The sequence below is a fragment of the Rhipicephalus sanguineus genome, chromosome 1 (genome assembly GCF_013339695.2).
Source record: "Rhipicephalus sanguineus isolate Rsan-2018 chromosome 1, BIME_Rsan_1.4, whole genome shotgun sequence".
NCBI lineage: Eukaryota > Metazoa > Arthropoda > Arachnida > Ixodida > Ixodidae > Rhipicephalus > Rhipicephalus sanguineus.
In genome coordinates this window covers 320,811,491-320,836,492 of record NC_051176.1, presented here as the reverse complement: position 1 = coordinate 320,836,492, position 25,002 = coordinate 320,811,491, and the positions used below count along the sequence as shown (strand labels likewise).

Genomic DNA, 25,002 nt, shown 5'->3' with positions numbered 1-25,002 from the left:
TTACGCTGGACCCAGAGTCTAAGAGCGCCTGGAACGTCGTCGCACCGATGCGGATGTCGAGCAGGGGTTCCTTTCGGCCAGCAGTAGTCGCAACCTGGAGCGCGCTGTCGTAGATGCTCGCCGGCGCAGCATCTACCAACGTCGGTTTCCCGGAAACCGATTGTCTGGGCACTCAGCCCGCATGTGCCCCGGTTGACCGCAGTTAAAACACGTGGGCGGCACATTTTGCCTAGCCGTAACGCACTGGCGGGCAACATGGCCGATCCCTCCGCAGCGCTGGCAGTGGACCTGTCGTGTGTTGGGCCGCTGCCAACGAGCGGCCGATGGCGAGGCGTAGGCTAACGGCTGCGTCGGCGTCGGGACGGTGGAGGCCGGATGGAACTGATCACGGGCGTATGACGGTTCAACAGCTGCAGGGTGTAGTGGCCAGTGGTATGCCGAGGCAGCGCTGGCCGAGGGCACTGCGGTAGACGTAGCCGTACCCACAGTGGCCGTCATTGACATCGGTCGCGGTCCGAGAGCGTTAGCGGCCGCCATGTGTGGTCGGAACGCCAGGTCCCTTGCGACCTGATTTGCTGGTGGAGGCGGCGGCTTGTACTGCCAACGCCGCCACGCTCTTTGCATCAATCCATCCGCCGCGGCGGCGAGCTCCTTCAAGGTTGTGAATGACGACCCTTCAGCGAGGTCTTGCAGCTGCGGGTGCATTTGGCGGAGAACCCGCTGCACTTTTTCTTCCTCAGTCACCGGCTCTCCGATACGATCATAGTATGCCGATATGACGTATATAAATTCCTTTAAATTTTCCTCGGGGTGCTGAGTTCGCTGTTCGAGCTCCTCCTTCAGGCGGCGTTTGGAGTCGATAGAAGCAAACTCCGCGCGGAAAGCTTTTGTGAATTCGTCCCACGAGTTGAAAGCGCCGACGAATCGCCACCAAAGCTTAGCGCTGCTCTCCAAGGCAGCCGGCACCACGTTGCTAAGTCTTTTGGCCTCGTCGATACCGGACACGAGGCAAAAGTTCTCCAAACGTTCCAGGAACACCTCTGGCGACTGCAAATCGTTGAAGCCCGAGAACTTCGGCGGTTCAACGAGCGGTGTAGAAGTCACGGCATGCGGCTGCGAGGGTTGCGGCACGGGCACCGGCACACCTAGGCCTACCGGTGGGCCGTGGCTGTAGCGGCCATCACACGTTGCCGCAGCAGGGAGGCGACTTGCTCGCGCTGGATCACCGATCCATCGGTTTGGCCGATGAGATACTGCACGACCTCCTCCGGAACGATTACGTTTTCCATTTGATCCCGGACGAGCCCCCACTTGTCAGGGAGGAGGCACTCGCAACACGTGTCGTCGATAACACACTTTATTCCCTACTGCCCCTTCTCCCCACCGGGGCTCTTCGATTTTCCATTTTCTGGCAGCCCGCTGGCTGCCAGAAACCAGCCAGCAGGTTCCGGTTCTGACAGGAAATGACGTTATATCACGTGGCCTAAAAACTTCTGGCAACCAGAAAGTGGCCGGGAGAAGTAAAATCGAATTTTGGGCTCGCGGCTGGGCGGCTCAAAACTGCGTCGTCTGCTCCAACATGCTAATAGAAATTTTGTTAGCTACGATCGCTGGGCTGGTGGCCTTGCTGCGCGCTCGCAGGCTCCGCAGGCGTCACCAAACCGTTGTGTGCGAGGATGAAAATGTCGAAGATCTCGTTGTGTGTCTGCTGATAAGCAGACTGCAACGAGAAGAACGGCATAGAGTTCCGCTGTATGTTGAGAACGTCGTTATCCAGACTGTCTAGAATTACTTGTGCAGCCATGGTTGAGGAGCTTGAAGCTTCGGCATTTTATCCTTAAGGCCTCCGAGAACGACCGAAGATTTCGGCCGAAAAGACGCTTCTTGTCGCACTGGCCGAGAGCCGCCGAGGGTCCCGAAGTACGGGACCGTACCCGAAGCCTTTGCATTCCGCGGAGACCACGCAAAGATGGTCGCGAGCGCTCATCGTCCCTTTTGGCGTCTGCTAGCCAGAAAACGGCCAGAGAGCCGCCAGACCAAAATCGTCCTGGCAAGTTCTGGCGACCCGCGGGTCGCCAGATGCAGCCAGAGAGCGAAAAACGAATGCCCACCGGAAGTGCGCGCGCGGTGGGCGGAGCAACCCGAGAAAAAACGAATGCGTTCTGGCTGTCTCTGGCAGCCTGCGGGTAGCCAGATGTAGCCAGAAGTGGTAAATCGAATAGGCCCACCGTTGCCACTGTCCATCCTCATGATGATGATGACGGCACCGACTGTCGCGCCATCTCTCGGCCTTTTGGTTGCCGCCTCCGCCACACAGTCCTTAGAATGCATATCTGCATGGTTGCATATTTCTCAAAAGTAAAGCTAGCCTTATTGTACTACTTTATTTGCCTTCATGTGCAGGGTGAAACCAAGTTTCTTGTGCATCCCATTTCTTTGGATTGTGCTTAGATACTGGCACTGTGAAGTGCACATATCAATATGCATTATGAGGAGGTTTTACACACTACTTTCATGTTGCTTTACTGCTGTGAATTATATATAGTGCTTGGGCTGTACTGTATATGTTGTTCCATGTGTTCAGTATTGGGTGCAGGTTCTATGCACAAAAATGGAAATATACAAATGCTTACGCTGACATGAGGACTGCTTCTCTTTTGATTCCAATAAAATAGTGCAAACACTGTTTCTTGTATCAGTTGAGGTATGACTATTTGTTGTGCATGCAAATGAAGAAATGAACTTCTGCATGCAATACAAATTGGTGAAACACTGCTCGCTCAATGTAACAGCCTGTGTTTTATTACCAAACAAGTAGAACAGATAATTTACACATTAGAACACATTGTGGAAGAGAAATAGGTGACAGGCAGTTAGGCAACAAGTCATCACTGTGTTCTAACGTACGTTTAGTGATATTTCATTAATCATAGCATAATTGAAGGTGCCTGTTGTATAAGTGAACTTCAACATAATGTGCAGGTGGACGAGGGAGTGCACATATAACCGAGTTTTTCCAGTTTTGTACCTATTTGCTATAGTCCTCGTGTTTCTGTGTTATGTATGTAACATTCTGAATTGTGAACAAGCCAACCTGTCTACTGCTGTGAATATAGTATACTAGCAATTCAAGCGAACCATTATTTTCTGGAGAACAGCTGTTTCATTGAGGAGGACTGTAATACATACTTTTTTTTTTAATTCGTTCTGCGTCATCTGTGCACGGGGAATGCCAAGTACACATGGACGTTCACAAGGGTGAAATGCAAGTGCATTAACTTTTTTATTTGGCGGGAGACATGTCACTGGTAAATTTGTGGATGTTGTGCTTGACCAACATTACTAGATTAGTTTGACATCAGGGCACGCTTTTGGCATTCGCTTTAACGCGGTGGTGTGATGCTTAACAATAACGGTTAATTAGTAAGATAGCAGGTAGTCTACAAGTATGAAAGCAACTAAATACAAAATATCAGTTATAGAGAACCACTGTATGCCACGCTAAAGCGCAAATTGCAAATAAGTGCTCGTTGCGGAAATAGATTATCGTTCAGCTGCTCAGAGGGCACAGTTGCCCCTGCGTGCATCTTGCGACAGTAGCCGTGCTTTAAATGCACCTAATGTAGGCGCGTTACAATATCCTTGTAACTGTGGCGTCTGCGTGTGTAACTTTTATATGCTATGGGAGCGGCAGCCACGAGTGCGCGGACGGTAGAAGAGAACAATGGACACGGACACGCTCGCGGCTCGCGCTCAGTGGCCGTTGACAGTGAGTCGCGGCCGAGTCTTGGAATGATAAAGACGTGTTGCTCAGTGCACGGGGAGATCGAGCAGCCGTGCTCAGCGTCTCGTCCTCGTCTCTGAGGGGTTCTGCGCGCCGGCTGGCCCAGACCCCTACAATGCAAACACAGGCGGTCTTAGAACAGCTCAGAACACGCTGCTGCCACTGGACGCGTGCAGCTCGCGGCAGAAATTACTAAAATTGCCCCACAGCATACGCCCATGAAATGCAGATACGTCCGGCCAAATGAAAACACCTTTGTCACGCTGGTATCCACGAATTTCGGGCAAGCGAAGCATTGTTGATATATGGAGAAGCGCTCAAGAGGGCACACGTTTATCATTTTTATAACGGCACGACACGACAAACCGAAGGATTCGAAGCTGAAGGTGTTCACTTCAGCCTGCATGACGCCCCACAAATTATGTAGCTTAAACACAGGCCGATGGTTGTTTTTTGAAGACGACTGGAAGCAAAAGTACTCTCAGTGAGTTGACAGTGCAATTCAGGTTGTATTATTTCGTACCTTACCGCTGAATCGATCTTCGGAATATCTTCGACGTGAAGTGTATTATCCAAAGGTCAAATAATCGTGTGCATTCTCTGTCAACAAAATAATAGTGGTAAAACCCTCAGCTATAATCCAACCCTCATGGTTCACGAGGGGCCGCTCTCCGATCTGTTAATTAAGAACCTGCTTGCAACTCAATCTGTGCACGCACTGATCAAGTCAGCACGAGATCTGTGTCGTTAGAACTGAACGCCACACACAAGTTTTGTAAGGTTTGAGGCCAGTTATGACGTACAAGACTAATCGAAACAAGCGAGGCACAAGAAACTGCGATACCGAAAAGGTCGTGCGGCCAAATTTAAGTTACGCTCGAACGTGTGCAGGCACACCGAGTTCAGCAGATGACAGTTGGCTTCTACCGGAAGTAAGTCATCTTTTCAAAAACTCGCAACGAAGTTTTTTCATATTTCAGCCTGTTTATTTACCTACAACAACTATTATACACAGTGTCAACGGGAAGAAGCGCACCTGATCCAAACACCGCTCTTTATTTATGTCGGTTATTGGCCAATAAGCAGGCTATGTCTCTTGCGACGTAAACAGGCAGATCCGCGATGTCAACATGCAGACGCCCCGCCCACCGACGAGAGTGAGAACCGGCCTTTGTTTGAAAAGAGGGCGCCTGAGGAAACGGCAACTTCGCGCTCCGCTTGTGGCCTTTACGCGGCGTGTACGACTGTAGTATTTGGCAGAGCAGTTCATAGCCGTGTCAGCTTTCCGCAGGATGTGTTTTTTCAACAAGCCCAAGGGGTGCTTCATGACCCCTTTAAGCTGTCACGGATGATACGAACGCGCGACTGACGGGCGCATGCGAGCGAGGTGACGCAGTTGGTCTCAGGGAGGGAAGATTAGCCACCGTGGCTAACGCGCGGCTGCTGTCCCTTTTTATACCCGCTTCCCTTCACCTCCCGCCTCTGCCGGCAGAGCGGCAGCAGCCACTGGCCCTCCTCTCGACACTACGCCGCGCTTTCGCGCAGGGCGACCCCATCTGCAAGCCGAATCACCATCGCCATCACAGGCTGATGCGCAGCAGTTGTCTCAGGTCTGTTCACTGCTGCCGCTGCCCTGTGCGTTACGTGCTACGAGAACGCTGCATATAATCGTGACGGACGCAAGTTGAGTGCGCACAGGAAGACCGAAGCGTTCGCTGTTTGATGTGTCACGGAAACGGAAGGCCCTTTCGTTTACGGAGAAAACTGACTTCCTGAAGAAGGTCGATGAAAACCCGAAGAAGGAACATGTCGACTTAGCAAAGGAGTTAGGCATAGCACCGTCGATGCTCTGCACCATTGTTGGGCAGCGAGACGCTGTGTTGAAGAATGCCCAGCACTTTGGCGGAAACGTCAAACAGGCGAAGACGGCTACACACGTGAAGCTGGAAGAGGTCCTGCTGACATGGTTTCGCGAAGTGACAGAAGCCGTCGTCAACGTGGATGGCAAGATGTTACGCGAAAAGGCCGACAGCATCGCGCTTTCCCTTGCGATTGAAAATTTCCAAGCTTCCGGGGGATGGCTCCATCGTTTCAAAGAAAGACACGGACTTGTATACAGAGTTGTTTGCGGTGAAGCGAAAAAAGTGGATCAATCAGCCGTCAGCGACTGGCTGAACACGCTGCCGGCACTGATTTCTGACTACGCACCATGCGACGTATTTAATGCTGACGAGGCGGGCCTCTTTTTTAATTTGCAACCGGGGAGGAGCTTGTGCGTGAAGGGCACGGTGTAAGATATATACTGTTTAGGTGTGGACACTTCTCGGCTTGCATGCAGAGCGCGATCAACCAGATAAAGTAACAACGGCGCGCGTTTGTTGGTCCGGTGACCGCAGCGGGTATCTAGCGGCGGGAAGACGCAACCTAAGAGAGAAAATGCTTTCTGCACCGTTGCTATAGCAACCGACGCAGTCGGCGGCAACGCCGGCGTCCGCTGCATGTCTTGTTTTTCGCTCGTGAAAAACGCGGTATGCGTTTCTAACTTGAGTAGCTGGCGTGCCGTAGCCGCGTTCGCTGACTAGGAAATTCAGATTTCCCGCGAAGCGCCAGTTGCTACGGGAACGCGTTTTTGTGTTGAAGTTGCATCATCCCGCCGGTAGGTATCCGCTGCCGTCAGCGGTCCGACGGGCTCTCGGCGTCGTTACTTTATCTGGTCGATCGCGTCTCGCGAGTGACCTCACCTAAAGAGTATATATCTTACACCGTGGTGAAGGGCCAGGCTTGCCAGGGCGGCCAAAAAAGTAAGGAAAGAGTCACCGTGCTTTTTTGCATGAATGCCGACGGCTCGGAGAAAATGCAGCTGACCGTCTAAGCAAGTCGAAACAGCCGCTGTGTTTTCGATCGGTGGGACGTTTACCTTGTTTGTACAAAGGGAACAAAAAAGCATGGATGACCGCGGATTATTTCCGCGAGTTCCTCACGTACCTGGATAACAAAATGGCGGCAAAAAACCGAAAAATTTTGCTTTTCGTAGACCAGTGTTCGGCCCATCCAAAAGAGACGACCTTTAACAACGTCACCATAAGATTCCTTCCTGCGAACACTACGAGCCATCTCCAGCCACTGGACGCGGGAATAATTCGGAATGTGAAACACCATTTCAAAGGACTGTTAGTAAGGCGTCTCCTTGCAAATATTGATCGCAAATATGACAATTCACTGAGTCTGCTCGATGCCTTGCATTTCTTGGCCATGTCTTGGGACAGTGTGACCTCAGACACAATCGCGAACTGTTTTCGCAAATGCGGATTTAGCACGGGACCGGACGCGGTTCCTACGGGAGTTGATGAAGAGCCCGATGAGGACTTGGTGATTGAAGGCTGGAAGAGCCTGAAAACTGAAGCTTCTGCTCAAGACTTCGTCACCGCCGACGACAACGTTGCGACCTGCGGGTTAAGGTCTATTGAAGACCTGGTCGACGAAGTGAATGAAGTCTGACAGTGTTGGTGAAGATGTCGACGTGTGTGACCAACTACCGTCGACGTCGGAAACTCTTCATGCTCTCGACATTCTACGCCGCACCGTAAGTGCCGGCAGCTTGAGCGACGAAACCGCTACACGGTTTTACTCCTTTCAAGCAGGTCTTCTTGGCAACATCGAGGGCACGAAAGTGCAAACGAACATTGCAGACTCTTTCGGCCGCAAGTAGTTGTGCCCAATAATGTATGTGTTCATTTTCTTGTTCTGCTTAGCTTGTTATGGCTTATACGAATTCGGGATGATACGAATATTTCGCGTGCTCCCGACGAATTCGTATCATTGAGATTCTACTGTATGTTTTTAAAAGGTAGTTTCGGTTCCTACTGTACCCTGACGTCACAACACGGTATGAGCTCCTCGTCACGTGCTCGCACACTATATAGTGACTGTGATGTTTAGGACGGTTCGGGCGCAGGAAACAGACAGAGAGACGTGTTTAAACATTTATATACAAAATGTTAGGTTATGAAAAGTCGGTGGTGTGGGTTCCGTCAGGACGACCACCCAGCTCACGAGAAGGAAGAGTCCCGTGATCTCACGACTTGCGAGTAGCGGTGGCGGCATCTAGGAGATGCCGGGACCAGCGCGACCTCGGACCTTGTTTCCAACGTCCTGATCACCACCCGGGCGTAGCGGTTCCACAGACGGGTTCTGGCCAGTACAGCACCGTCTGCGCCATGCTGAAATGCTGCTCGCCACAGCTGCGGTGCAGCAACTCATTCACCGGCGTTCCACGCCTTGGCCAGGGCACCGCCAGGTACAGCTCGGGTGCACAGCTCATGGGCTAGCGGCCCACATGCGAGTCTGGCGCGTAGCTCGGTACGGCTCGGCACTGCTCGATTCAGTCAGCAGCTCCACCCCTGGCACCTGGACCCTCGGACACCCCCTCCGTGCACACGCGTCTCGCCTGGCAGAACGTCCCGCACGTCCGAGCTCAGAATTGCACGCCCTGGCCCGAACACTGCGAGCGCGCCTCGTGCCACCGTGCCACTGTGCTCTTTTTTCCTCCGTCCGTGCTCGGTGGTCCGCGCCGACGTTTTGGCGCTATTTACACGTGACAGTGACGTTTCCATGGCCGCTCCGCACCGTGGCGCCGTTGGTGACGCAAGAGCGGCAATTCTGGAAGTTTTGGTACTCAACGTCATCACAACTAGCCAGACTGTTGCATGGAGTCACCAGAATTGGTACTGTAGCCTGACATCAAGCTAGTGTCGATGTCGGTAGGTGAGCCATGGGAAAATCAGTGATGCTACCGAGGACTTCTGATTTGGAGCAATTTTTGGAGCAGCAAAATTTCCGTTTTGGAGCACTTTGGAGCAGCAAAAATTTTCATCTTGGAGCACTTTGGAGCAGATAATTTTGCATCTGGGAGCACTCTGAAGCAGATAATTTTACATCCTGGAGTGCACTACAGAAGCATATTGCATTAACATTCAAGCACCTGAATATTATTATGGGGCTCTTATGAAGGCTAGAAATATTTCGATTAATTGCAAATCTCATGGAAAAAATCATCTCAGGAGAACTCCATACTTCACTCGCTAATAAAAAAATAAGGGCTCATGCAGTGGAGTGTTCTGGATTAACCTCTTCGGCGATTATTTTCGACACTAGCAAATAAACAGGATACCGGATCAATAAAATTGCACTTTATGAAATAACACTCTAAATACATCTATGTGGTTATCAGCAGACGAGGTAGACAAACGCCATGACGTACAACAGTGCCTCAATGACAAACAGCCACACTGTCCCTAATGCATTCCCCTATAGGACAACTCCAAGGCGAAAGCCAGGTTCTTTTTCTTCTCGATTGATGTGTTGATCCTCCCCCTCCCTCTCTGCAAGATTCCTGCACTTCACCTGGTTTTGCAATACCTCTATGACCGGCGCACCGATCCCGGAAGCAGTGCAAAGCGACGATGTCATGTGACGACGTCATCACATGACATCACAACATATGACGTCATGATGACGTCACAGGTTTTGACGATCTATGACGTGATGATGACGCCATCACATGATGATTATTTTTCGCATCAATCGATTGACGCCGCCGACGGTCAATTTTCGTGTCTGATAAAGCATCTAAGGCTTTTGCATTAATATTGCGTATTGAACGTTCACAGCCTGGCTGTTAACAACCTGGCCTTACATACCAAACTGTCCTCCACCATGTCACCTCTGTGCCATGCGCGAAACAGCTTCGCTTATCTTTCACTTAAGAGTGAAATGGCTCCTCAATTTTTTTTAAATTTTTATTGTGATAGCAATTATATGGACACTCTCGGCGGATTTTTGCCGTCGCCATTGCCGTAATTTTCTGTATAAAGTCCAAATTAATAACATCACCACGCCCATTCTAACCGCGGGTAAAAGCTCGCGAGCGCTGGCGACGAACGCGGCGAAAGCGGAGATTAAACTAGCCGGCCGTCTGTCTCCGTCGCACGGAGAGCACATGAGATAACATCTTCCAGCGTGCGGGCCTGCCGTCGATTGCTCATCAAATAGAGAGGAAACGTCCCGCCCGTCTTTCTTAAAGGGCCCCTCACCAGGTTTGACAATTTTGAGCTGACGAGCGCAATGCATGCACTGGGCGTTCACGATTACGTCTGCCAAAATTTGCAACGCTACGCGCCGCGTAAATGGGTCAAATTTCAAGCTGAACGCTGCTTTCCCTTCTTCTCGCGTCCGCGCGCCCAGAGAATGAGGGGATGACGTACATGAGAGAATGGCCCTACGTAGATGGTAGTGCTGTGACATCGCTCCTCTACGTAGACGACTGTGCTCTGACGTCGCCAACAGTAGCACGTGACACTGCGATAATTATTTGACAGGACGTGTAGTTTGTGTAATTTGTTGCTTGAATGGATCAATAAAACTTGAGAGCAATAATAAAACACACAAACGAAATGTGTGCGTTTCTTTTTTTAATTTTTACTGCGAATCGCAGCGAGATTCGAGACTAATCTACCTCTGTTTCGCACGCGTTCGTGTTCTCGCGCCTTGCGCATCGTGCAGACGCCACCCTTTGCAAAGAAACTAATTTTCTACCGCGTTCCAGCGCTCATTAGGCTCATTTATCCTCCCGCGTCTAACTATGTTCATGCAGCACACCACTAGTCTCGCGTCCGTACAAATGTTGCAGCTTTCGTGCTCAGTAATAGGTTAAAAGCCAAGTCATCGGCGAGGGCGCATTCGGCATAACTTGCAGAGATGAAGCACCGCTCGCGTCTCGGGGGCTCGGGCTGGTTCGGGCACGTCATGCGCTCGTGACATTTTGTGCGCATGACGTGTTCATGCGTATGCGTTATGTGATCCTTCTGCTCGCGTGCCGAAGAGGGCAGGGAAGGGATTTGGCTTGCGAAGGCTACACGGGGCGAGCGGCAAGGGTTTGCAGCTCGCCTCCTCGCATCATGGTTTCGCGCCGCTACAAATTATTGTTTTTCTCAGCTTCTAACCGACCGATTATAAAAATTCTTGTGGCAAAATGCTCTTTATTGGGCTCGCAACAACTTGCAATGTCTAACTAAAATTCGTTAGGTCACCTGGTGAGGGGCCCTTTAAGGAGCACGAAGGGACGCCAGGGGAGCGGAGGGGGGGGAGGGGACCGCATCGTTCGAAGAGCGCAGTCGCTTGCGCAATCTCGAGGCATTAGGAGACGGTTCGTAAACTTGCTGTGCTCTCAACGCTTACTTCGCGTTTAGAGAACTCAGAACGAAAACGCTTCCGTTCCTGGAGCGGCCATACAGTCGCCGACCGTTTATTCGGACGCCGAAAATTCGGACATGCCCGTTTATTCGGACATCTTCGTGGCACCGCCACTCGCCCCATTGAACCTAATGTAAACTCACGACCGAAAATTCGGACGCCCCGCTGTGCGCCGTTCGATTATTCGGACTCCGTTTGACTGACCGGATGCGTCGCCGTACGCCATGACACGCTGACAGCAACGTTAACAATACGTTTGCTAGGTTGCCAGCACTGATATGCTGGCACTGAATGGACGTCGGGCCATTGTCAAAATGCACGCAGAAATCACCATTGCCGATCTCGAAGGCTACGTTTGACGACACTTTTTTTTTTGTTTTAGCCAGTCGAGCGGCCAAGCCAAGCCACCTACGGAGTCTGTTTGCTGTGGCGTTTGGCGTGTGTCAGCATGTCAGTGGTGTCAGTTTGCTTCTGCGGCTAGGCCTGGTTCGTCTTGTTCTCTGTGTTCTCGTCTCTTGCGTGTTCCGTGGCGTGCTGAAATGGCTCCGACGCCACCCGTTGCTGCGCCGTCGGGAGTGAAGAAACGCGGCCAACGTGGGAGCTACAAGACGCTCACGATGTCGAAGAAAGCGGAGATAATTCGCCAGGTAGAAGGAGGCCGACCTCAGTCTGAAGTTGCTCGGGAATTTTCCGTTTCCAAGCAAACCGTCTCGGACTACCTCAAGCAGAAGGCTAAGATCCTGGAGGCAGCTGAGAAAGCGTCTGCGGGTACGCAGAAAAATTTCCGGGACGGCAGCCACCCGCAGCTTGAAGAGGCGCTGAACATGTGGTTGAGTGCCACGGTGGCTAGGAAAATACCCGTGTCTGGCGATCTGCTCAGACAGAAAGCAGAGACGCTCGCCCTGCGCATGGGTATTACCGGCTGCAGGTTCAGTGACGGCTGGTTGCGCAACTTTAAGAAAAGGTACGACCTGGCCTTCAAGCGAATGTGCGGCGAGAGTGGTTCCGTCGACCAAACGCTCGTGACCAACTACCGCGCCGACAAGCTGTGCGCACTGTTGCGCCAGTATCAACCAGAAAACGTCTTTAATTGTGACGAGACTGGACTTTTCTATAAGATGCTGCCCGACAATACGTTAGCTTTGTCTGGCGAACCCTGTCATGAGGGGAAGCATAGCAAGGAGCGTCTAACAGTTGTTGTAGGAGGCAACATGACGGGGACGGAGAAACTTCCGCTACTCGTAATAGGGAAGTCAAAGAATCCGAGATGTTTTAAAGGCGTCAAATCACTCCCTGTGTGGTATGAAGCAAATTCAAAGGCGTGGATTACGCAAAGCCTCTTCGAGCAGTACCTTCGCAAGCTCGACCGCCGGTACGAACAGCAAAATCGCAAGGTGCTGATGTTCGTCGACAACTGCGGTGCCCATGGGCATATCGACAACTTGAAGGCTATGACAGTTGAGTTCTTGCCGCCTAACACGACAAGCGTGTTGCAGCCCATGGACCAGGGCGTGATCAAAAACTTGAAAGTTCATTACCGGTCGCGCCTCCTGAATCGTATGCTGTTATGCGTCGACAGTAACAAAAACTACGTCGTTGATGTTCTGACGGCCATCAGCATGTTGTCCGATGCCTGGAAGTCAGTGACTCAGGAAACGATCCACAACTGCTTCCGCCACGCAGGATTTATGACTGGGATTGAGGACAGTGCTACAGGCCAGAACCCCGCGGTTGAGAGTCCGCCTACCGCAGCAGCGGACATTTTGGACGACCTCCGTGCTAGCGGGGTCGATGTGGGGGCGGGTACGTTTGAAGAGTTCGCGAACATCGACAGTGCCATTTTGCCTTGCGCAGAGTTGGACGATGACGAGATCGTCCGTCAGGTCTGCGAGCCGGCGCTGGCGGACAGTGACTCCGACGATGATGCGCCGCCCGCACCACAACCATCAAATGCGGACTTGGCGCAGGCCATATCGATGCTGTTGTCTGTCTACAGCGACGGCCAGACACTCGCAGAGGTACAGGCCGACGTGGTCGCGCGTAAGCGTGCGTGTGTGCAGACGCGCATAGACAGTTTTTTCGGGCGATCGGGCCAATAAAAGTGCTTTTTTTCGAGTGAATCCGTTTTTTCGGACTCCCGATTATTCGGACTTTTCGGCGGTTCCCGTCGAGTCCGAATAAACGGTCGGCGACTGTATTCCCTTAAACCAGCGTTTTGTTGAGTCGAAACGAAAAGAGTTAGCTGCTAGCCTTACTTCGTTTAACAATACAATTTGTTGGTATCGCATTCATTGCTTCGCCTTTAAGCTAAACTGAGTTTTTTTAACCGTCAGCTATTGACCCTGGAAAGCGAGGGGCGGACGTGTAACATGGCATAGCAGCTTCACTGTGGGCCGTCAGCGACGGGCCCGCTACTGACAGCTGCGCATTTGCGGCTGCTCCGACCAGGATATACACTTTTATTAATGAGATGACATTTTCACAAAGCAAGCAAAAAATTCGAATTGGAACCCTAGCACGTGAGCTCGAACGGGCAGGGCCTTTTAAGGGGTATTTACCGCAGAGTGATTACAAACTCGGATGTGCTGGTGGATGGAATTACGAAAAGGCTCTTCTGGATGAAGATCCATGGATAAAGTATATCTGAGCAAAAGTGTCAACGCGTTCCCACCGTTCCATGCTCTTCCATAAACGCGAAGCAAGGAAAATTAGATATTGTTCCATATATCTACTAGTTGCTAGCGATGCCAGATTTCATTCCGCGATGTCCAGAAACAGAAGTGACAGACATTTTAGCGGCACGCATGTAGTTATTACTGAACATTGCTTTCCTTGCGTGCCGTTCGACGCTTGAAACGAGCTATCAGTAGCGTTTCTGGAACAGACGACGTCCGCCGATGAATCGCCGTCGCACTTTCTCGCTACCGATAGGCCTAGACGTCACGAGCCTCTGCGGAGAGCGCGTTTTGCTGTCGAGCCGACTTGCAGAACAGAAGCTGCGTCGGCACCGTGCACGGCATCGTGGCTTACTCGGGACGCACGCGCGAGCGTTATTTCTTCAGCGGAATAATTCTTGGTCCATGGTTGCGACTTTGGCAGCCCCAAGATCAAGCTCCACATGTCCTGACGCGCCGGCGGTGCGATTGCCGGCGATAGACGCCCCCAAAACCGAGACTTTGGCGCAGTTTGGCGCAATTTTCGTCGATATTATCAGGATGGCGCAGTGGATACAATTTGGCGCACTTTGGCGCAGTTGGCACAGGAGTGGAACCACTGGAAAATTGACTTTAATATCAAAATACAATATCTTATCAGCATCTGCTGAGCTTCACATTTGCTCAGAGCTGTCTCTGCATACAGGAGATTTGTATGGCGGAGTAAACTCGCCTTTGAAAAAAGGTGTCAGTACCCCTTTAAAGGGACACTAAAGGCAAATATTAAGTCGACGCTGATTGTTGAAATAATGGTCCAGAAACACCGTAGTGCTACTTTTGTGCCAAGGAAGTGCTTATTTTGAAATAAAATCAAGTTTTAGTGGTCCGCATCACGTTAGCACACTTCAAATCACCCGCCTGAAAGCGGTGTTTCTCACGTCTCTGCTACCGTGCCCAACGTTGCCCGCCTTTACTGCGCGGCACCGTGCACTGGCGGCGTGCGCCATTCGGGCATTCGGCAACATCACATGCATGCGGCATTTTGTCGAACTTTCTGTTAGAGCGACTTTCACGAGCGCGCAAAACACACGCGGCAGTACGCGATACCGAAACTACCATTGAGACGCGACCGCGTGAGCGAAGCGCAGTTCGGCGAAAACGGAACATTTGAACCGCGTGCGCCGTTCTCCATGGCAATGCCAAAGAGGTTCTTTTTTCCATGAATCAGACAGAAACGAACAAGCAGCATTTTATTACGTCTCTTGAGTGTTTCACACCACCACTTGAGTGTTTCACACGCACGCCCGCGTTTTCTTAAAGATGTAAGTCACCCCCTCTAAATGCAACAACTGCAAAATTTTTCATTGACTCGGCACCAAGCCGCAACTTCTGTAGTCCGCGGCCGCCGACATGGCAGCCAGCACTTGTTAGGCCTAGCGTGCGCATTGCAACTTGGCATGCCGTCGTGAGAAGCTTAACCTAGACAGCACGGAGATCGGGCGTAGAAGAGATCGCACTCACGAGCTAAATCGAGGGCATCACGCGTGAAACGAAGTTTCGGTTCGCGGTCGGGAGAACAGCCACGGCAACTATCCTGAAAAAGTCTTTCAAGCTTGTAAGCCCGCCTGTTGGTGGAAAAGGCGAAAGCTCAATCACGTCTCAAAGCATTGTTACTTGCGGGGGAATCGAGGTTGCACGCATGATATCTGCGCTCTACGACGAAGCAACTATTTTCCCGACGGAGACAAACAGCGGTCACGCGCTCTTGATGCAGATGCGGGCGGCTGTACGTAGCATGAACAAGCACATATTAAACACTGATACTCGATATGCACTCCTTCAAAGCGTCGTTAAACGCAAAGAGAAACGCTATGCACGTCGTGTCTTCCCTCTAGCCTGGCAGTTAATTCTCACAGGACGAGCGGGGAACGCGGTGCGACAGCCAGGCGAGCGTCGGAGAGCTATTTTTCGATATGAATAGATGCTATTAGTGAGGCTTGGGCTAAAATCACCACCTCGCGGTGTGTTAAATGTTGTGTAGGGCAGGAGCGCGGCGTAACACGCGGCGGGCCGACGGAGAGGCCGAACGACGGGAGGGCGCGTGGAGTGACGACGCTGAGACCAAACTTCGGCGAGACTGACGGGAGACTGCTCTCCCGCGTTTATTGCAGGCGGTTTTAAGGAGAGAAAAGAAAGGCTATTGGTCAGCGAGGCACGGGTCACATGACCGGCATGACCACGCCGGATTGGTGGTAGCACAGAGGCATGGCAGAGACCCAGCTCCCCCCAGTAGCATGAATAGAAAGCACAACAGCACTGGTGTCTCAGCATGGCACCAGGGGTCGCACGACACAACATTAAAGCACTGACGAAATAGACCAATTGGAAAAGCGTCGAATGGGACGGTCGTAGCAACGGCATGTTTTTATTTATTTTTTTTAGCTTGGTGGCACATATCTCACCGCACCGCTATAAAGGGGACGCTCATAGCATCCAATTGTCCATCCAAGAGCACAGTGAGAGGAGAGTGTGAAAGATAAAAGGCGCGTTCATGTAGCCTCCGTTATGTGTTTGGCAGTAGCTCAGCGGGTTAAACGCCCGCCAGCCATCGTCGCGGACCGAGAGGTCATGGGTTGGACTCCTGTCAACGGAACTTTTTTTTAGTTTTTTTTTTCTTTGCCATTTGATGGCGTTCATTTTGGTGACGTATTTCCGTGACGGAAATACGTCATGAAAATCTTGATGGACCCCAGCATAAAACACCTTCGTGTGAATAATTGTTGGGGTTTTACGTGTCAAAACCCTGATATGATTATGAGGCATGCCGTAGTGGAGGGCTCCGAAAATTTCGACCATCTGGTGTTCTTCAACGTGCACTGACATCACACAGTACACAGGCTATTTTAAACATTAAATGATCTTTAAAAAAGAAGAACGGCTATTTGGGCTAGTTGGTTAAAATGCATATTGAAAGGATTTGCAGCGCAAGCACGGTAGTGCTGAAGGAAAGATTTAAAAGCGAGGAATGGAAAGCAAAGAGGGACGACACGAGCGCTGACTACCAACTCTTTAAAAAACAACAGCGAAGCATTTAATTGAAGGACATTTGAGCGAATTTTTATTCTCACCTTCTTTAAAAAAAAAAAAAAAAGTTCGAAAATTGCTTGCGCAAAAAGCAGAACTGAAACCATGTTGACAACAGTCTCCGATCAGAGCTGTCAGATACAGTGCCATCGCCATCACAAAATGGCGACAGAGCACGTTTTGTTGCGAGTTTGCGTAGGATGCTTTCATGCAGAACTTGAGTGCATTGTATTTGTTCCAAAGGATGTGCGATTAGCGATGTGCCGCCTTAATTATGAATGCTCACGTCAAAGAAAAGTTATGTTGCACACTGAAGATAGCAGCATCACATCCTTTTTGTATGTTCAAGGCCTGTGATCATGAGTAGCGCAAACAAAGGGAGGAGGAGCTCTTCAGCTGCATGTTGACCAGGAAAAGTTTCCACGGGCCGAAAATGAGAAAATATCCCGACCTCAAAGACGAGCTAGTCAACTAGATTAATTTGCTCTGCGTAGATTGAGCTTGTTTAGGTAATGGCCCTGGAACAGATACGCGATCGAGGCATATCCAGAAGGGATCTTCAAGCCAAGAAAACTGGATGAACTGCCAGGAGAATAAATTTTCCATTCAAAGAAGGCAAACTGTACCTGTCTCACTCTCTCTATTTTTCTAATCGTCAAGATAAAGGCACATCACTTATATTAAAAAGCTGGTTACACTTGGGCACATTTTCATTTTAAACGCGCAAAAATTTCGTGTGTGTCATATTCGATTAAAAAAAAGTAATTTTTTTCTCAGACAGTACCACAGTCATCGTAAAATTGCATCGTATTGCATTATTTCTATGGGGGTTTTGCTGGGACCACAAACAAAGGGAGATCTTCAGCTGCATCTTAAACAGGAAAAGTTTTAAAAGGCCAAAAACAGGAAAATATCCTGACTTTAAAGACTAGCTTGCCGACAATCCCACGCAACTCACTCTGCATAGATCGAGCTTGTCTAGTTAACAGCCTAGACCAGCTCGATCAAGCTCGGCATGCCGTCTTTCATGTCGAAGAGCGTGACAGTGCCATGCCAATTCAGCCCGAAAACAGCATTCCGGGGTGTTTTTGGGTAGTCCAGGAAATATTTTTTCCTGCCACAGAAACTGATGGATGCTAAAGTGTAGGAAACCAAATGATAGAGGAAGAATTGGTATTTGCAACAGTATTACTTTCAAATAACAAATTTATTTCGAATATTATCAAAAAGTTATGAAAACAAAAAAAACGTAACAAATAAAAAATGGATAAAAATGACGATGCTACTCCGCACAAGGTAAACATAAAAAAAAAAATAATCGAAATATACATTTTGAATACAATTTAGAATAATACTGCAAATATAAGCTATGTCAGTACAAAAATTATTTACATAAATACAAAAATATAAGCACAAGTGCCTATCATGCAACCGCGCGAAGCAGCTTCTCGACACGATGAAACAAAAGTTGGTTGCAGATGCTTCGCAGAAAACATTTGTTTTCTGCTCAACTTTCCTTTCTTCTGTGGAAGCGCTCGGTAGAAAAGGAAAACGAGGAATGACGACGCGCTCGCGCCTCGTGCCAAGCGGCCGCTGACAATCAGTCGCGGCCGAGCTCTCACACAGTAAAGACCTGTCTCTTGGCTCTAGATCTCATCTCTGAGGGTTTCCGGGCCAGCCGCGGCCTGGAATCCTACACTTGTAGCATAGTTTGCAGCTCTGGTATTCTTCAATTTCATGTGGTTGGTGCTGGGGACCCTGAGGCACCTTCCCATGTGGTGGTGGTGGTATCAACTTTATTTGACTAAGAGTCAACTGACGCCTCAGGGTGGCTCCACGCGGGAAGCGACTCTTTCGGCCCAGGAAACGATGGCCAGCTGTTTCTCCCGGTCGGGAGTTCTGATAAGTTCATCCCATGTTAATTTTGAGAGAGCTGGTAGGAGCGATTTTGGAGGGGGAAAACTGCCGCATCCCCACAAGATGTGATCTTGGGTAGCTAGTGCATTTTGAGTACAATTTTGACAGTTTGGTTCGAATTCTCCGTTCGTGATAATTGCCAGTATATGAGGACTGGTGAAAGAGTGCGTTTGTATGCGGCGTAGGATTGTGGCCTGCGCTCTCGTGAGGTCGTCATCTGGCGGAGGGTAAAGCCTCCGTTCGTTTGCGTAGTACTTAGTGACGTCATAAGAAATCAGTGCCTCCCCCGGGAAAACAGGGTCCGAGGGTCGCACCTCCCGGTTAGTTAGACCTCGGGATACACGATGCGCCTCCTCATTCCCCGGGTTCCCCGAGTGGGCAGGGACCCACACAAGCGCGACGGTTGCTTCTCCCCGGTCTTTTTTAAGGATCCTTGCCGCAGGGACGGCTAGGCTGCCTTTAGCGAAATTCGTTATTGCTCGTTTAGAATCGCTTATGACCGTCCGAGCGGAAGTGCTCGTGATGGCCAGCGCGATGGCAGTTTCTTCCACCTCCAGAGCGGATGGGACTTTAACAGAAGCAGCGTTTAGGATTCGCCCCTCTCCGGTCACTACACTCACGACGTATAGCTGTTCGTTCTGTTTTGCTGCATCTACGTACACTGCAGTTTTGTCGTTGTGATACTTGTCCTGTAGGGCCCTAGCTCTGGCAGACCGCCTTCCCTCATGTCTACCAGCTAACGTGTTCTTTGGAATTGGCTTCACTACCAAACGACGCCTAATAGCCTGCCGCAATGGAATTCTTCCCGCTGATTCCATGAGGGGGTTCAACCCCAGATTGTGTAATATTTGCCTACCCACCTCCGTGCGAGATAAACGGGCCTGCTGTGCTATTTTGTGAGCCTCAATAAGCTCTTCAAGGGTATTGTAGATGCCCAAGTTGAGCATTTGTTCAGTGCTGGCATACTTAGGGAGTCCTAGAGCCGCCTTATATGCAGTACGTATTATGCTGTTGATTTTTGCTTTATCCGAAAGGCGTAGGTGGTAGTATGGGAAGGAGTATACAATGCGGCTGACCAGGAAGGCTTCAGTCAGCCGGCATAGGTCTCCCTCCTTCATTCCGTGATGTTGCGTGGCTACGCGCCTAAGCAGGCCGCATATCTGGCGGGCCGTGGCTTGCAGCCTCGTTATCGCTTCAGAATTGTGCGTATTGTGCTGCACCAGCATTCCTAGGACTCGTATCGTGAAGACTGGCGGGACCGGTCCATCCTCCATAATAACCTGTATGGGGGTAACCGCATCTCCCGCCGTCCCAGTTTTGGCAGATTTGTTTCTAATAATTAGTAATTCAGATTTTTTAGGTATAAGTTGAAATGAACCGTCCACCCGGCTTCCGAATCTGCCAAAAATCACAATTTGTACCCCCATTTGACCACTTTGTCCCTCATGTGCTGCCAAATACCAGACCGACCTTTAGATTTCACCATCCTCTCATCAACGAAGAGATTCCAAAGCGGTTGAAAAAATAGCGCAGATGAATCGTTCATGTACCTGAAGCGCAGATGAATTGTTTATGTACCTCATTTTGATGACGCCCTTGGTTGCCTTCCTGGGGCCCCATACTCATCATCCATCTAACTTCGGTCCAGCTAATGGCATTGACCCCATGGACCGCGACAAACTGCTTTCATTACACTTGGTGGTCCACACAAGTTCACGGTCATGTCGTTCAAACTTTGGAATACCCTGGCAACTTTTGAACACATGGTGGACTCCACACTACAGTCAAACACAGATATATCGAACCCACATATATATCAAATTGTCGGCTATATCAAACTCGTAAATTATCCCCTTGAAAATCCTCTGTAAAAGTATAGAAATTCGCACGTTTATATCAAACGGTATTTTTACCCGCCATCGGATATATCGAACACCGCGCGAGCTCGAAGGCGCACGTCAGCACTCGCTGCGCCCCGCGACCTTCGCGGCACCGCACCTCCGCCGACACCCGATATACTCTAAAAACGTGAGGGCGAGAGGGCTCGGACTGTACTCCTGTTGGGCACATTCTCCAACTTGCGGAACGACTTTTCTTTTTTCTTTTTTTTTCTTTCTCTCTTTCTGATGTTTTCTCTGCGTTACCGTCAGCTCAGAGAACAGGAACGAAGTAGCCGGCGGCCTCCTCCTTTCACCTTTTCTTTTTTTTTTTTTTTAGAACAGGAATGAAGGAGCCGGCGGCTTCCTCCTTTCGCCTTTTCTTTCTTTTTTTTTTTTTTGTTGGTGTTTTGTGAGTTTTGATCAGCCAACCACAGCCCGTGCCTTTCGTATTTGCTCAGCCAACCACAGCTCACCCCTTTCGTACATCGCTGCTGCCCTCGCAGGTAGCCCGGGCGCCCAGGTAGCCATCGCCGCCACCGCGACAGATCGAGAGCGCTTTGTTGGCGGAGTCTACTTCCGTAGTTGTCACATACCACCGCGTTCGTCTTTTGCGTGCGTGCTGTGCGTGCTGTGCAAAGGCGCTGCGGACTGCTTGAATTTTTGATTTCTCGTGTAGCAATGGCCAGCGTCAAGAAGCGCAAGAACCTTCACTTTGCGACGAAGTTGAAAGCCATACAGCGTGTTGAGGCGGGCGAAAAAAGTTTGGCAGTGGCGGACGACATCGGGATACCACAGAGCACGCTGAGCACCTTGTTGAAGAACAGGGCAGATATCAAGGCAAAGGCGGCCGAGCAGTGAACATCGAGAGCCTGTCGTGTGCGCGCTCCTGCCCACCGGAAAGTAGAACAGGCACTCTCTGCCTGGTTCTTGAACAGGCACTCTATGCATGGCATGGGCACCGAGCTGAAGGTTGACCTGCTTGGTGCCATTCAAATGATGACGGGCGCCTGGCAAGATGTGAAGACAGACACTGTGGCCAACTGCTTCCGGAAGGCAGGCTTCGTGACGGCGGAACTTGCGGAAACCGGTGAAGACTGCAACGACGAGTGACGACATGCAGCGACATGCGGCGACATGAAGGGAACCGGGCTGTCGCACCTGGATAGCCTCGATAAGATTGAGGCCAGCGTCTTCAACTTCATTTTGAAGACAAAGAAGCAGGACAAGATAAGCAATTTTTTTTCACGCAAATAAAACATTCTGTTGCATCGCGTGTGCGGAATTAGTTGTCGTTCTTGAATGCGCCGATTGTAGGTGATCGTCCGCCACTGGTAAGGTCTCAGGACCTGTATTTTTTTATATCAAATTTTTCATATATCAAACTAGTTCGCGATCCCCTTTGAGTTCGATATATCAGTGTTTGACTGTATGAGGATATAAGTGTCTCTCTATGTTACTTAGACAATGCCCTCGTCTACTCACTTACATTTGACAGTGACCACACATCTGTCAGCTGATCTGGATGTTTTTCATAGAGCCAATCTCCAGATGAATTCTGCCAAGTGCTGTTTTGGAACGATGTCAGATTACTATACCTTGTGAGTGCTGCTGGTGTTCAAACAGACCCCAACGATGTGTGAGCAGTGCGACAATTTCCTGTACAATGTTCAACAAAGAACGTCCAAACTTTCATAGAGTTGTGCTCCTATTTTCTCTGCTTTGTCAGCAAATTCGCGGACATCAACCCTACTGTTACAGTTTCGATTTCGTTTTGCACCCCTAACGTGGTGCCAGTAACGCCACTCTGATATGGTGGAACAATAAACAACACGGGATAAGTGTTCGTGTGCGATCCAGAGCGTACGGTTGTGCAAAAGGTTCGTGTCGGTGTCAGTTCCTTGGGCATAACCGTTGACAGCGACTGTAGGGTCAGTCCCGCCTCTCGGCACTGCTCGGCTACACTCGTAACACCTACCACTTACTGATTCTTTTAAAAAAAAGTCACAGTTTCGCCGCAACGGCGAAGCAATGAATGCGATAGCAATAAAATGTAATGTAACACGAAGAACGGAAAGCAGCTCGAAATTGCCAGCGTGTCGCTCGAGCCCAAAGGACGCACGAAAAGAACGCACACAGGACGAGCGCGAACTAATGCGTCAAAGCTCGACACTTGAAGCGCACTGCTCAAACATAAAGCAGGACGCACGAAACGAACGAACAGGTACACACAAAACGAGCGCGAACTAATTGTCACAGTTGTTACTTATTTCTGTTTGAACAGCGCGATCCTTTCGCAAACGCGGCCGCTGCAACGAGCGAAGCGAAGCACCCCACCGGCCGCCCCTTCTTTCCTCGAGATAAGCGCACGAAAGCGACCACGCCCCGTAGAGCGAAGAGCAACGGCGTTCGCTGGAGCAGGGCGACGATCTTTAAAGCACGCCACACACGCGCACATCGCGCCATCTATGTGGCCACTAAGAAAGCATGCTGAATTACATGGTGTATATAAATAGCTCGCCGTTAGCAGGCTGAAAGACGGTGCTGTCGTGGCCTAACGCCTAACGCGGTGGGCTGCAAAGCGAGAGGTCGCCCGTTCGATCCCGCGCGTAGGAAAGAATTTCTGAATTATTTTTCTTTGTGGCTTTTTTATATATATACATACTTATACATATACGGTGAATGACGGCGACGGGGACGGACATTTTCCAGCCGAGACTGTCCATATAATTGCTATCGCAATAAAAAGGATGTTCCCTTCCTGTGATGCTTTGAGAAAGCAGACTGTTCTTGCCCTAATCCATCTGCTTACTGCGGTACCAATACTGGCCCATTTCAACCCTTCATAACCCACAGAACTTTGGACCGAAACCAGTGGCCATGGAATTGCGGCTGTCCTTCACAAACAACAGGAGAGCAAAGATCAAGTTATTGCACCCACCAATCGTACCTCTTTCGCCCTCGGTATAGACGTTTTCCATCACTGAGCACGGATGCCTGGCTTTAGTGCGAGTCGTAGCCAAATTCAGGCCCTACCTACACAGCCAAACTTTTTCTGTGGCCACCGACCATCTCGCCATCTGCTGGCTCTCTTCACTAATGGACCCGTCTGGACATCTCAGTCGCTGCACACTAAGCCTCCAGGAATACTCGTTTGTTGTTTGTTACAAGACCGAATGACTGCACCAAGACGCAGATTGTTGGTCACGCCATCCAAGTGACATTCCCAACCTCACTAACCTTGACTCAGACACCTGTGTACTGCCCATCCGGGCCTTGGCTAACAGCGACCAAACAGTGACGAGACGCTATGTTCCATCATCGACCGGCTAAAGTTCTCATCACCAGACCCTTCTGTTAGAGTCACATAACTGAAATGTTGTCGAGTTACATGACAACATTCTGTATCGTCGTAGCTTCGGCCAAGACAGCCCAAAACTTCTGCGTGTCCTTCTTCACCATCTAAGCTTCAGTGATCTGCACCAACTTCACGGCTTACTGACAGCCAGTCATGTAGGAGTCTCTCATACGTATGATTGTGTGTAGCATCGGTTTTTCTGGCCTGGCATGCATTGTTCTGTGGTCCGCTACATCGCTGCTTGTGATCGTCGCCAAAGCCACAAGCACCCCTCTGCACTGCCTTCCAGCCACTTATATCCCATCAATATATCTATAGAGCAATTCTGTGTTGGCCTTGACGTGCTGGGCCCTTTTCCTACATCCACCTTCGGAAATAAATTAATTGTGGTCGCAACAGATTATGTCACACGCTTTGCCATCATTCAGGCATTGTCATGAAGTTGCTCCACTGACACTGCTAACTTTCTTTTGTATGACATGATGTCATTTTCCATCATGGTGCCCCTCGGAAAATGCTTGCCGACTGAGGGAGGTATTGCCTGCCTCGTGTAGTGGATGACATCCTCTGTGCCTGCTCAGCTGAACCCAAGTTTATCCACAGTCGAGCTAATTGAATGAGCGCATGAACCTAACACTAACTCAGATGCTGTGGATGTATGTTTCTCCTGATCATCGTTACTGGGACAGTGCAGTCCCACTTGTTACCTTTGCATACAATTCCTCATGCCATAACACCGCAGGTTTTCGACGTCTTATTAACCCATTTGGCCACCATCCTGGGTTACCAGTTGACACACTCCTTCCTTCGGCTCTGCACCCTCATCTAATTAATACGCCAGCGATACCATTGCTCAAGCCCATTTATCTTGTCAGCTTGCCCATGACCGACTCTCCTTATCACAAGAGTACCAAGAAAGTTATGATAGTCTGCGTCGAAGCGTCCACCTGACACCAGGCTCTCTCGTTCTCCTCTAGTCACCATGACACCTCATTGGTTTATCAGAGAAACTCGTCTCCGATTACAACGGGCACCAAAAAATATTGCACTAACCCTGTGACATTCATTCCAAGATTG

General features: G+C 50.1%; 1 protein-coding gene across 1 annotated transcript in view; it reads right to left on the bottom strand.

The window, feature by feature from the left end:
- LOC119379489 (poly [ADP-ribose] polymerase tankyrase-2) overlaps window positions 1-25,002 on the bottom strand; it is a 536,202-nt gene that overhangs the window by 357,003 nt on the left and 154,197 nt on the right. The gene's annotated exons all lie outside the window — the stretch shown is intronic.